This window comes from Osmerus mordax, chromosome 5, assembly GCF_038355195.1.
Source record: "Osmerus mordax isolate fOsmMor3 chromosome 5, fOsmMor3.pri, whole genome shotgun sequence".
NCBI classification, from domain to species: Eukaryota; Metazoa; Chordata; class Actinopteri; order Osmeriformes; family Osmeridae; genus Osmerus; species Osmerus mordax.
Genome location: NC_090054.1, coordinates 4,764,581 through 4,778,250, shown reverse-complemented (window position 1 = coordinate 4,778,250; position 13,670 = coordinate 4,764,581). Strand labels below are relative to the sequence as shown.

Below are 13,670 nucleotides of genomic sequence, written 5' to 3'. Positions count from 1 at the left end.
ACACACACACACACACACACGGTAGTCACACAAATGTAGTCACACACGTGTGATCACACACACAGGTAGTCACTCACACCCGATAGTCTCACACCCGATAGACGTACACAGTTCTTGAGGCATTGGAATTGCTGGTGCTCAAAAAGAATTCTATCGATCTGCAAAAACCTCCTGGACAGGATGGGTTTTGTAATTTTTCTTCATGTTCTTTTCATTTTAAAATGAAAAGAGCGTGTGTGTGCTTTTGTTGTGAGCGAAATCCCCATTCCTATCATCAGATAATTGTCCTGTCAAGCGTTCTATTGATCTGGAGGGAGAATCTCCAGGGGAATTGTGATAAGATGTCCAGCTTTCATATCCCCTCACGTCTGGGGTCTTCTTCTTCTCTGTGTGAAGAGGACCACAGAGGGGGTGGCTGACTGATGAATCCATGTTTCCCACAACTGTCCTAGTTAGCCTCAGAGCTCTGGGAAAGTATCTAACTTCCTAGTTTGCCTTTTACTCTAACGGGCTACCTAACTTTTATAAGAAATGTTTATTAGTCTAACAGCATAACACACGTGTGCCAGAACGACCACACTGAGAACACACATGCGCATGCAGGAGTGTCCAGAGAGAACATTTAAACTCCCCGGGCCGGCCCTCTCTGATTTGGAGCCCTAGGATACATTTTCGATTAGTTGAGACCCAGGATCCTCAGATGAGACCCAGGATCCTGGGGGCACCATGGTATTTAATGCTGAGCTGCAATGCATAAGCATCCTTTTCACGTATGTGTCGCCCTTATCCAGGTGGGAGATGGCGGTGTGTGCTGCCAGGGTGATGACATCATCCATAGATCTGTTGGGGTGGAATGCGAGGGGTCCAGGGTGTAAGGAAAGGAGTAGCAGATGTGGGATCAGATTAGCAGCTCTAAGCACTTCATCATGATGGAGGTCAGTGCTACAGGGAGGTTCAAGCAGGTGATGGAAGGTTCCAGCATTAAAGGGACCATCGTCTGTTTGAAACAGATAGGGGACTGCAGACTGGTTCAGGCAGAGGTTGAATCTGCCTGAACCATTCCTGAACCATTCCAGGCCGTGTCTGTTGGACACGGCCTGGAATGCCATCTGTCTTGAGGACGTCCAAGGATTGACTCTTCTCAGAGCTCTCCTCACGTCAGCCGTGGATGGGGACAGAGTGCTGTCATTCTTCTCAGTTCGTCTTACTGACAAGTAGTGCTGCTCGCCTCAAACTGTGTGTGGAACCGACACTCAAGTAGAAGCTCATTGGAAATAGAGGTCTGGACATCACAGTCTGTGATGGACTCCAGCTTGTCTCTGTAGGCTTTGTTGGCATCTCTGATGGCTTTCCGTCAGTCATATCTGGACTTCCTCGAAGACACACATCGCTGATGAACTATCATCATCAGCTACAACACCGGACATTTGCCATTATGTGGTTTCAAAACAGTCCTGGAGAGCGGCAATTGATTCATCACTCCAGCATTGGACTGTACGCAGAACCAATATCTCCTTTTAGATCTTGTCTGTAAGTTGGGAGGAGAAGAATGGAATGCGTGATCTGCCTTACCAAAGTCAGAGTGGAGAGGGGCCCCCCTTTGTTATAGCTGTCCCTAGATGAGTGTGACAATGGCCGGTAGTTTGAGCAACATGGGTAGGAAAGTTAATATGCTGGTGATATTCAGGCAAACCTCCTAATTTTGGCCCTATTGAACTCGCCAACCACATTAGACACTGCCTTAGCGGTGAGCATGAGGTCATGACCTCGTAAATGTCCTCCAGCGCTTTGATCTGTCTGGAGGGAGTATGTAGACTGCTGGTATTATCGCTCACTTCTCAAGGAAGGTAGAAGGGGCGTACTTTTACAGTTCAGAGCTCTAGGTCAGGTGAGCTCCAAGACCCACCCGGTTTGCCAGATTACAAAGTATTCAATTCAAACGTGCACTGCACTAGCAATTAATAATCTGGCATATTCCGCTGCACGATAAAAGAAAAGCAACATTCTCATTGCTCTGTCGATGCAATGAGAGGGTGCATTTCTGGAAGTTCTTGCAGAGACCACCTGACATTTGCACCCTAGGGGGCCAGTAACCTTGTGAGACAGCCGGATTTGCGAGAATGACCACGTGAGAATCCATTTTGCAAGCTCCAAATCATTGATTCATGCAAACCAATCAGTGTCCTATGAGGAATTACTGGCAGCTGTGGGCATGGTTGAAGTTAGCTTGTGATAGACAATAATTGACAAACGGTTCATCCATTCACCTGCCAATAATTTTTTGACGGCCCATTTCCAAACAATTTTCAAGAACAACTTCCCAGATTTATGAGTGGAGCAAACCATCTGGCAAGTCAGGTTAGGGGGCCAGAGCCAATCTGAGAAAATGTGAATGCAAAAACTTATGGGTAGCTGTTGGTATTATAACAGGGCAGAAAGCAATTTTTGTCATTGACTACCATTCAATAGTTTGTCTTTTTCTAAGTATGTATTATAGATCTTTACGGTGCAGGTGTCTGATACACTCAAGCTGAGCATCTCAGATTACTGGACAAAGAATACAGGAATGGCAGGAAGGGCAGTTAAATAAGAATACAAATATAGGAGGTTTTACTCAAGAAACGTCAGGGGGTGTAACAGGGTGACAATCAACATAGCCTTTGCAAGCACAGGGAGGAGCGAATTCAAGGTGCTAGATAGCTTTTTTTTTGTCTCTAGATAGGGCTCCTAGAAATTGTAATTATTTGTAATCTTTAACTATTTTTAATTGATCAGTGGTTAAGGACAGACCTCTTCAGCTGTCTCTTTACTATTTCTGGTGAGTGGGCTTTACAAGCCAGAGCACCTTCACTGGCTCTGTACCTCTGCTGCATAACTAGCTTCACAAGCTTGCTGCTAAATGTTTCTTGTGTTCTATGATGCTGTTTGTGTCCTATGGTGCTTCAGGTAATAAAGGTCCATTTAGGCAGGTACTTATAGGCCTCTTGTTAGTCCAATTTTCCAGTAGCTTGATTTTAAATGCTTAGTGTGTTTTGTAATACATACTGTATAATACTGAGCATTTCCCATGAGTAGCCATGGTGATGTCAGAGACTGATTGTATCAATCAATGAACACTCCACTCAGACAAGCCCGTCTGAGCTTGGGGAGAACATGCCCCCAGTACACCACCACACATGGGAATCTAACCTAGCAGTGTGAAAGCCCTATGCCACTGTGTCACACTTCCTCGTTACCATTTTAGCAGACTAGCTAACTTCTTAGTCCGCTTTCTAGTAGAAAAGCTGACCTCCTAGCTTAGGCTAGCTGATTTCCTACTAATCTCTGCTGTCCAGTAACTTCCTGATTGGACTTATTGCTGGGTCCCAGTTAAGGCCAGCTGACCTCGTGTGTCTGAATGGCCTTGTTGTTATTGCTGAGTCAGCTCTCCAGGAGTCAGCAGGATTCCATGTGTTGTTATACAGCCTGGTGTAATGATTGGCCAGCTGACACTGCCTGTAGGGAGAGGGTCACGCACCCATCAGGATATCCACACTGTCATCGTGATGTCCCTCTCAGGGTACTGAATGAATACAGGCTGAAGTAACCTCTTGTCTACCCTATTGCTGTGAAAGAATGAAGTCAATTGGTAAATACAAGTTCCAAACCAAATCAAAGTATTTATTACATATATCTAAGGTGCAGGTGTCTGATACACACAAGATGAGCATTTCAGAGGACTGGACAATGAATACAGGAATGAAGGGCAGTTAAATGGTATCACAATATGGGAGAGGGGTGACAATCAACATAGCTGATGTAGGGGGCCAGAGCCAATCTGAGAAAATGTGAATGCAAAAACTTATGGGTAGCTGTTGGTATTATAACAGGACAGAAATACATTTTTGTCATTGACTACCATTCAAAAGTTTGTCTTTTTCTAACTATGTATTATAGATCTTTAAGGTGCAGGTGTCTGATACACTCAAGCTGAGCATCTCAGAGTACTGGACAAATAATTACATTACATTTAGTCATTTAGCAGACGCTCTTATCCAGAGCGACTTACAGTAAGTACAGGGACATTCCCCCCAGGCAAGTAGGGTGAAGTGCCTTGCCCAAGGATACGTCATTTTGCACAGCCGGAATTGAACTGGCAACCTTCAGATTACTAGCCCGATTTCCTAACCACTCAGCCATCTGACTCCTTAAATAATACAGGAATGGCAGTTCAATAGAATAAAAATATAGGAGGTTTTACTCAAGAAACGTCAGGGGGTGTAACAGGGTGACAATCAACATAGCCTTTGCAAGCACAGGGAGGAGCGAATTCGAGGTGCTATAGCTTTTGTTTAGTCTTTAGATAGGGCTCCTAGAAATGGTAATTATTTGTAATCTTTAACTATTTTTAATTGATCAGTGGTTAAGGACAGACCTCTTCAGCTGTCTCTTTACTATGGTTGATCATGGTTGAAGTTAGCTTGTGATATACAATAATTGAGAACGGTTCATCCATTCACCTGCCAAAAATTTTTTGACGGCCCATTTCCAAGCAATTTTCAAGAACAACTTCCCAGATGAATGAGTGGAGCAAACCATCTGGCAAGTCAGGTTAGGGGGCCAGAGCCAATCTGAGAAAATGTGAAGGCAAAAACTTGTAGTAGCTGTTGGTATTATAACAGGGCAGAAAGCAAGTCTTTTTGTAAGTATGTATTATAGGTCTTTACGGTGCAGGTGTCTGATACACCCAAGCTGAGCATCTCAGAGTACAGGACAAATAATTAGATTACATTACATTTAGTCATTTAGCAGACGCTCTTATCCAGAGCGACTTACAATAAGTACAGGGACATTCTCCCCGAGGCAAGTAGGGTGAAGTGCCTTGCCCAAGGACACAATGTCATTTGGCACAGCTGGGAATCAAACCAACAACCTTCTGATTAATATCCCGACTCCCTAAACGCTCAGTCATCTGACCCCCATAATACATACCGGTATATAGAGTTTCTCTCCTGGACATGACAAAGGGTCATGTTCTCATGAGCTAATATAGAAGGGTATTGATCAAACACAGTTTATTATATCCAGAACATTCAAAACTGTCTAAAAGTTATAAAGTAATCATTAGTTGTAATCTTTAATTATTGTTAATTGATCAGTGGTTAGTGACATACCTCTTCAAGGCCTACTCAAAAGCGTTGTACTCAAATTCAAGTTAACAATTGCAATCAAATTGTCAAATATATGTAAATTATGACATCCAGAGGTATTAGACACTCAAAGAAGGGCTGCACAGAATTGAGACAGAAGACTTTGACGGTATGAAAGTACTTTGTTGCATTCTGCACATAATGTTCCCAACATGTTTTACAAGCCTTTCATGGACTATAAATGAATGTCTTGCCCTTCCTCTTGTCTACCTGAAAAGGAGTTAGATTAACTAACTAAAGTTCGGGAGGAAGATAGCGCACCAAGATTCCTCCTCCACTCTAATCAACTAATATTGAAAGCACGGAAGAATAAGCACAAACTCCAATCAACTTGTTAATACAGAGTTGTAGTTCTCTAAGGTCACTGTTGTAGTCATGGCCAAGCGTGCAGATTTGGGTTCATGTACTCGCAATATCGATCAAAATACCACTTTTACACAACATTTATGTAAGTGCAAGATTTTACTAGTGCAAGATTACAGTAGAATACATGTTACGCCACCGGTCACTCAACCGCCACCGGTCGTTTGTAGGCTGGGCTAGCGAGCTAGCAGTGGCACAGAACAGTCACGTAATGTGACGAGACTGAATTTAAAAGTAGGCTATAAAAACACACTAGGAACACTGACGACATCTGCAACCATGCGCCATGCATTATTAGTTTAATGTCATCTTTAAGTTCTCCTCCATCTTGAAATTGTGAAACCTAGAAATGTTTATCATGACCAACGGTTGCTACGTTACAAGAAAAAAGAAACCAATCCGATTGGCCAACGCTAGCGTTTTCACGCTCCTCATTTACATAAAGTTGAGAAAATCCAACTTGCAACGCTCCGCTCCGCTCGCCTTCCCACAATGCCCTACGCGAGCGTCAACGCCTGCTTTCATTGAAAATGAATTGGAAGCCGACGGCGCGCGCCGCCCGCTCCGCCGCAGTGTGAACGCACTGTTACGCCTGGGACATACTGGCTGCGCAGCGCCACGATCGGCTACGACTGAGCAAAAGCTGTTCACACCAGACGCGCATTTCTCCGCGCCGGTCACCAAGCCTTTCAACCAGGCCCAGGGTGGGTAATCGGGAGAGTTCCCGGTGGGCCGCTTCACTTTTGGGCCGGTGGGCCGCTTAGCTTTTGGTCCGGTCGAGGATTTTTTTGTTGTTGACATTTGCCACGTTAGTCTATCTTCTCTTAAAATAGGCTACACGTGTTCTGCATTTTGACATCGCAGCCTCTGCATGGGTTGTACCATGTGAGGGAGTTCTCCCCTCTCAAATAGAGTTGGTTGGGTCCATAGCCCGTCTTTTCCCAAAACATTCTCAGATAGCCTACCAATAGCTGGGCCGGGCGGCACTACCGTAACAATACGCATCAGGGAGGATGGATGGGAGCAGGGCCGGAGTGATTGCATCACTAGACAAGGTTTTACCAATTGAAAAACGGCTATGTTTATTTGACATAAAGCTCCAAAAACTATTTTGCGCTCAAATAATGGCCGAAAATTTTCACTTGCGCGCCATTAAGTGTGGAATTCCCTTTCTAGCATCACATAAAACCCAGAATACGTTGTTGGTTTGGGCTGAGCCCCGAATGGTTACACCGTCTGGCTCCGTGCCTGATTAACACTCGGATCGTTAATCAGTCTCAAAATTGGTATCAATATAAAAAATACGATCCCTTTCTGTAATCATAATCCCCCCCCAGAAAAGTTCACCCCCAGTCAAAGCAGGCTGCATCCGGTCCTGTTTGGTATACAAAAAAAAGTGGTCCGGTCTTGGGCCTGAAACTCCCGGGCTGATAAGTGGTCCCACTCCGGCCCTGCTTTCAGCTATATCCCAGCATTGATCCTTATCTACGTTGTCCTTGTAAAATTGTTGCTGGGGGTCATACAACAACTCCCTGTGCTTTTCAACTTCGAGAATTCATGTGATGCTGATTTTCTAAATCGATTTGGGGGTTCTCTCTCAGTAGGCTATGTCTGCACGCATGTGTGTTGTGTGCAACGCGTGACAACTCGTTTCTCTCAAACAAACAAAACAACTACTGGCATGCTAGCTCAACGGATCAATCAGTTTATTTTCATTCGTTTTCATCAGGGTAACAACATGTAAAGGACGTTCGTTACCAACATTGTGTAATTATAAAGTCTACAACTTTACAAATGTTCACCGTAATCTACAATTAATGGAGTAAAATCTTAATAACATTTGTTTTTTTATTCAAATATATCAACTAATATGGTGTATTTCATCATCCTGCAGCCGATTTCGCAAGCGTCTCGCGAAACAATTCGACCAGCTGCCCAAACGGTCGCTGCAGATCGCAGGCGATCGCAGGCAATCGCGGCGCTTCGCAGCCAGTGTGGTCGGTCCCATTTGATAACATGGGCGCAGAAAGAAAAAAGGATGCGCTTCCAGGCGCGTCGCAGCAGATCGCAGCAGATCGCAGGCAGTGTGTCCCAGGCGTTACGGTGCGTGTCCACTACAGCGGAGCGGCGCGGAGCGTCGGCTTCCAATTAATTTTCAATTAAACCAGGCGTTGACGCTCGCGTATGGCATGGTGGGAAGGCGAGTGGAGCGTTGCAAGTTGGATTTTCTCTACTTTATGTAAATGAGGAGCGTGAAACCGCTAGGGTTGGCCAATCGGATTGGTTTCTTGTAACGTAGCAACTGTTGCTCATGGTAAACATGTTTAGGTTTTACAATTTCAAGATGGAGGAGAAACTTATCGTATGTGTCTGCACACCCAGTTCTGTTCAGAACAAAGTTACGTAATGTGACGAGCCTGAATTTAAAGATTACATTAAACTAATAATGCATGGTGCAGCCTACAAACGACTGGTTGAGTGACCAGTGGCGTAACATGTATTCTACTGTAATCTTGCACTAGTAAAAATTCAGTATTAATGTTGTGTAAAAGTGCTATTTTGATCGATATTGTGAGTACATGAACCTAAGTCTGCACGCTTGGCCATGACTACAACAGTGACCTTAGAGAACTACAACTCTGTATTAACTTGTCTAACACGCCCCCGAGCGTGGAGTACTGTGGGAAGGTGAGCGGTGCAGAGCGTTAAAAAACACTGCAGTGGACACGTACCGTTAGTTCACGTCGTATTTACCAAACCTGCAGTTCATCAGTTCAGTTCAGTTAAGGACTCTCCGCCACACCCCGAGTCCATACCCGGTAACTATACATGCACCACCCACATCAGCTCATTCACCATTCCTTGCATCCCCTAATCACACTCTCATCCTCCCAGGACGCCAGGCTCGGCTCTGCTACCAGTCTTTACCACAATGCATTAGGCTTGGCTTTGCTACCAGCCTCCTTCACCATAGGCTCGGCACTGCTACCAGCCCTGCTTCAATAAAAGCTATCTATTCAATCGATGGTGTGATTACTGAACTCGTGAAAGCCTAATAAGGTTTTCACGAGTTCAGTAATCACACCATAGATTGAATAGATAGCTTTTATTGAACTTGGGCTGGTAGCAAAGCCAAGCCTAATGCGTTGTGGTACAGGCTGGTAGCAGAGCCAAGCCTGAGGCTGGTAGCAGAGCCAAGCCTAATGCAGGGTGTCGCAGGCTGGTAGCAGAGCCGAGCCTTGAGTGGTTGGTGGAGGCTGGTAGCAGAGCCGAGCCTGAGGCGGTTGGTGGAGGCTGGTAGCAGGGCCGAGCCTGGTGCTGATGGAGGCCGGTAGCAGAGCCGGGCCTGGGTTCCAGGGAGGTGATGTGGATGGTTCGTGAATAGGTACCGGGTATGGACTCGGGGTGTGGCGGAGAGTCCTTATGGGTCACGGCCGAGCAGCGGCTCAACCGGATCCCCAAAGGAACACTCACCTATGGGCTGCTGCGAGGCTGATGAGCGCTTGAGTTTGGTGGAGATCGGGGAGGTTGGTCCTGACGTATAGGCGGTATGCCTGAGAGGACCAGCGACCCAGAAGCTGGATTGTGTGGTCAGCGACGCCCTGGCTAGAAGCAGAGGAGGCGGCGCCGATTCTGAAGGAATGTGCGGAATAGTGTGTGGGGTCTATGCCTGATTTGGTGAGGATGAGGCGGAGATGATGGTGGAACCAGAACCGGGAGGCAACGAGTCCTGATTCCGTGATGAATAGTGGGCTGGATGGGAGGGCGTGGCTGCCGGATTTGGAGTGAATGAGTTTCTGTAGAGACTCGAAGGGGCTGAGAGGAGAATTGAGGCGGAATAGGAAGATAGGGACTGCGGGCCCGCTCTGATTGGTCTTGCTGCGTTTCAGAGAGAAAATGAGTGTGTCGGGGGAGTGTAGGGTGATGTCAGAGACGCATGGGTGAGCAGAAGGGTCGAAAGTGGAGGAGGTGGACGTGAATTCGGAGCACCGAAGAAAGCCAGGAGGAACATAGCCTCCAGGGTGGAGTCAGTGGAAGGGGAGGAGTAGCCAGACCGCAGTGTGGTGATGCAGGCGGCTAGTAGGTCGGCGGTGAGGGGGAGTCGTGCAGAGGGAGAGCGGGGTTCAAGGCGCTTCAGACCCTTCATGAGAAGGGAGGTCTGGCTGTTGGAGATGGCTGTGCAGGGGGAACCGGAGAGCAACTTGCAGAAGAAGTTGATGCCGCTGAGGTATGTGTGGATGGTGGAAGTGCGGATAGAGAGGTGCGCGTGAGCGTATGAGATGAAGCTGGTGATGGAAAGTAGGTTGAATGAGGGGAATGTGAGGTGGTGAATGTTGTGGAAGGACCTGAAGCTTTTCCAGGCTGTCCAGTAGGTGGAGAGTGTACGGGGTGACAGACCTTGGAGGATGACGTCCTGGGTATGGAGGTGGAGGTCGTGGAGGGGTGCCGTTACGGGAAGATCGTAGAGGAATACGGAGGGACCGGAGTGGGAAGGGGGTCCGCCTCTGGGGCCAAGCGCCTGAATTTCTGCAGGGAGAGACGAGAGAGAGAGTCGGCAATGGTGTTGTGGTGACCGGGGATGTGAGCGGCTCTGATTATGAACTGATGTGTGACTGAAAGCCAGGTGAGGCGACGGATGAAGGGCATGGCGGTGATGGAGTCTGATCGGCCTTTGTTGATCCACGAGACGACGGCAGTGTTGTCGGAGTGGATGAGAATGGATTGGCGTGACCACTCATGGCCCCAGAGGAGGGCGGCGATGATGATGGGGTAGACCTCGTGAAGTGCAGATGAGGGGGCCAGTGAGGGAGAAGGGCAGGAAGGGAACTTGGAAGGCCATGGGGAGGAGAACCAGCGGCCGTTATAATAGCAGCCGAAACCAGAAGAGGGGGCGGCGTCGGTGAAGAGCTGCATGTCGTTGGGGTTGGATATGAGATCGTTATAAAAGAAAGTGATGCCGTTCCAGTGGGAAAGGAGATGATGCCAGAGCTCCAACTCCATGAGACAGGAAGCGTCCAGTGTGGGTGGAGCGACTGTACGGATGAAGCCAGGAGGAGGAGGTGGGAAATGAAGGAGCGGCCTTGGGGGATGATGCGGAGGGCGTAGTTCAGATGGCCGAGAAGGGAGAGGAGTTGGCGCTTGGTGCAGGTGGGGGTGATCAGGTAATTGGAAAGAAGGATGGTGATGCGGTCCAGTTTGTCGGTGGGGAGTGAAGCTTTGAAAGCCACGGAGTCCAGTGTGATACCGAGGAACTCCAGTGTTGTAGCTGGCCCTTCTGTCTTTTCCAGGGAGAGGGGGACACCCAGTTGTGAGAACACCGTGGTGAGAGCATGGAGGCCTTGCGCCGGTGGGGATGAAGGGGGGCCGATGGTGAGGAAGTCGTCCAGGAGATGGACTAAGAAGGGAACCTTGGACTCATTGAGGAGGATCCAGCAGAGTGCTTCGGAGAGGCAGTCGATTAAGCGTGGCTGCTTTTGCAGCCTAATGCCAGTCGGACGGCAAAGTAGTAGGAATCCTCCCAGCAGACCCCAAAGAAAGCCCAGTAGTCTGGGTGGATGGGAAGGACCTTGAAGGCGGTCGTAATGTCGGCCTTCGCCAGCCAGGCGCCGCGGCCGGCCAGGCGGATGAGGGAGATGGCGTGGTCGATGGTGGTGTAAGCCAGGGAGTAGTCCGGGCTGGGGATCAAGCTGTTAATGCTGGGGACGGGCCCGCGACGGGGAGCAGAGAGGTCGATCACGAGCCTCTGCTTGCCCGAGTACTTCGGGGTGGCGACGCCGATGGGGCTCACCCGGTAGACAGGGAATGGGGGAGAGGCAAACGGGCCAATCATGAAGCCCTGAGACACCTCCTTGGCCAACAAGGCAGAGACCACGGCGGGGGCCTCGAGCGCCGAGCGGAGGTTTGGGCAGGCAAAAGAGCAAGCGGGCAAGGACACCAGGCCGGGGGAGAAGCCAAGGACCAAGCCGTCCAGGAGGAACCGCACAGCGGCGGGGTCGGGGTGGCGGCGGAGGGCCGCAGCCAGGGCAGGGACGACGATGGGGGTGGACAAATGGGCAGACAGTCAGGGGGCCGGCCGGCCGGGGGGGTCAAGGGAGCAGGAGGAGCTGTCCAGCACGCCCCAGTAGGTGGACTCATTAAACTGCTGCAGCCGCCCTGCGGCCTCGGAGGCAAACCGGACGTGGTAGGTGTAGAAGCCGGAGCCCCCGAACCGCAGGGCGAGCTGCAGGACCAAGGTGAGGTAGTCATCCAGCTCCGCACGGCACCCGGGAAAGGAGGAGCAGATGACGTCCCGGTACAGGGAGAAGGCGTAGGCGAACTCCGCAGGAGTGAGCTCCCGGCGCCGGGGTGACGAAGCAAGACGGGGCCGCAGGACCCGTCGATGGTACGGGGGGCGGAAACCTGCGAGGGGAGGAGAAGGTCAGCCAGGTCCACATAGTTACCCAGCAGGATGGTGGCCCGGAGGGCAGAAGACACGGGGGAAGGCCAGGAGGCAGAGGGGGCCACGGGGCGGACCGGGGGAGGCGCCGTGGCCAGCGTGAAGGGAGGGGCGGGCAGGGGACCAGCAGGAAGGGCAGCAGCCAGGGCGGGGGGGGCGGCCGGAGCGGAGCCATCTGCACAGGAAAGAACAGAACACACAGTCAGGGGAGCAGGGCCCGGAGCAGGCGCGGCCAGGGGGGCGCACGCAGGGGCAGGCACGGGGCAGGGGGGTGCCATAGAGGCGAGGAACGCCGCAAACAGCCCAGGAAGGTCGGCGAGGGCGGGAGCCGTGGAGCCGGGCAGAGGAGGCGGGGAGGGGGGGCAGGGGAAAGAGGGACGCGGGCAAGGCAGGCGGCAGGAAGGCGCCGGCCACGACCCCACGCCCGGCAGCGGGAGACGACCGGTGCGGGTAGGCGGGCGAGGCAGGAGGCAGGGATCTGCGGGGCTCGGCCCGGCGCCCGGCAGCCGGAGAGGGGCGGAGCGGGGAGGCGGGCGAGGCAGGAGGCAGGGGGCCGCGGGGCGCGGTCCAGCGCCCGGCAGCAGGAGGGCGGCGGAGCGGGGAGCCGCGCCGGCCCACGGACTCCCCGAAACAGAGGGCGAACAGCCCCGAGCCCGGAGGAGGCGCTGCAGGCCGGCGACGGTCCAATCGGAGGGCAGCGCCGGGAGGCCCGGGGAGAGGGACCGCGGGGCGGGCGGAGCCAGGCGCCGCGGAGCAGGAGACGAGTAGCGGCGCGAAGAGCCGGCGGAGGAGGAGAAGCGGGGCCCCCCGAGGTCGCGAGAGGCGAGGCCGGGAAGGCCGAGGAGAGGGCGAGGAGGAGAAACCAGGGCCGGCACGGGCAGCCGCCGAGACCGGGAGGGACGCCTGGAGCGATCCCGGCAGGAAGGCCGGGGGGGCGGAGACCGCGGGGGGCGGTCGGGCCGACGCCCGGGACCAGCAGGAGAAGCCACAGGAACCGGGGAAGCCGAGGAGGCAGGAGCAGCGCCGCACGAAGAGCGGCCGGAGGCCTCGGGGACACGGCCAGAACGCCGAGGGCGGGACCGGCGCTCCAGCCGGGAGGGAAACTCCTCGTCGGATGGGTGGAGGTCCAGGACGTCCATGAGGGCGGGAGGCGAACAGCCGGAGCCGGTAGAACGGGCGAGCCGGACCGCAGCGGAGCGGGAGCAGCAGAGGCGGCGGCAACGAAGCAGGTAGCAGAGTCGGCAGTCGGCAGGCAGAGCAGCAGCAGCGGGGTGCACGAAAAGTCGAATGACAAAAACATGCTAGCACAAGGATCAGAGCAACGGAAGACACTTTATACAAGCTTCGTAATTGATACCGGGAGTTTGGTCGCATTCTTCCGTGCTTTCGCTAGGCTGATGCGTATGAAGTTGATTGGAGTTGGTGCGCATTCTTCCGTGCTTTTGCGATTTGCTTGATTGGAGTATAGGAGGAGCCTTGGTGCGCTATCTTCCTCCCGAACTTTAGTTAGTTAATCTAACTCCCTATCTTACGGACTGGCAAAGCTTGACAGTCCATTGTCATCTAAACGTGTCTTTTCAGAAATATAGATAGCCTACTGAAAAAAATCTAGTTTACATTCTACTGCAGTGCTGGTGGTGTGCCTGCTTAGGTAAGCAATTGAGAGGGCTATTAAATCAATT

The 13,670-nt window shown here is 51.3% G+C and overlaps 1 pseudogene; it reads right to left on the bottom strand.

Moving 5' to 3' along the window:
* Nucleotides 1–10,001: 10,001 nt before the first annotated feature.
* Nucleotides 10,002–11,382, bottom strand: LOC136943295 (uncharacterized; annotated as a pseudogene).
* Nucleotides 11,383–13,670: the final 2,288 nt, after the last annotated feature.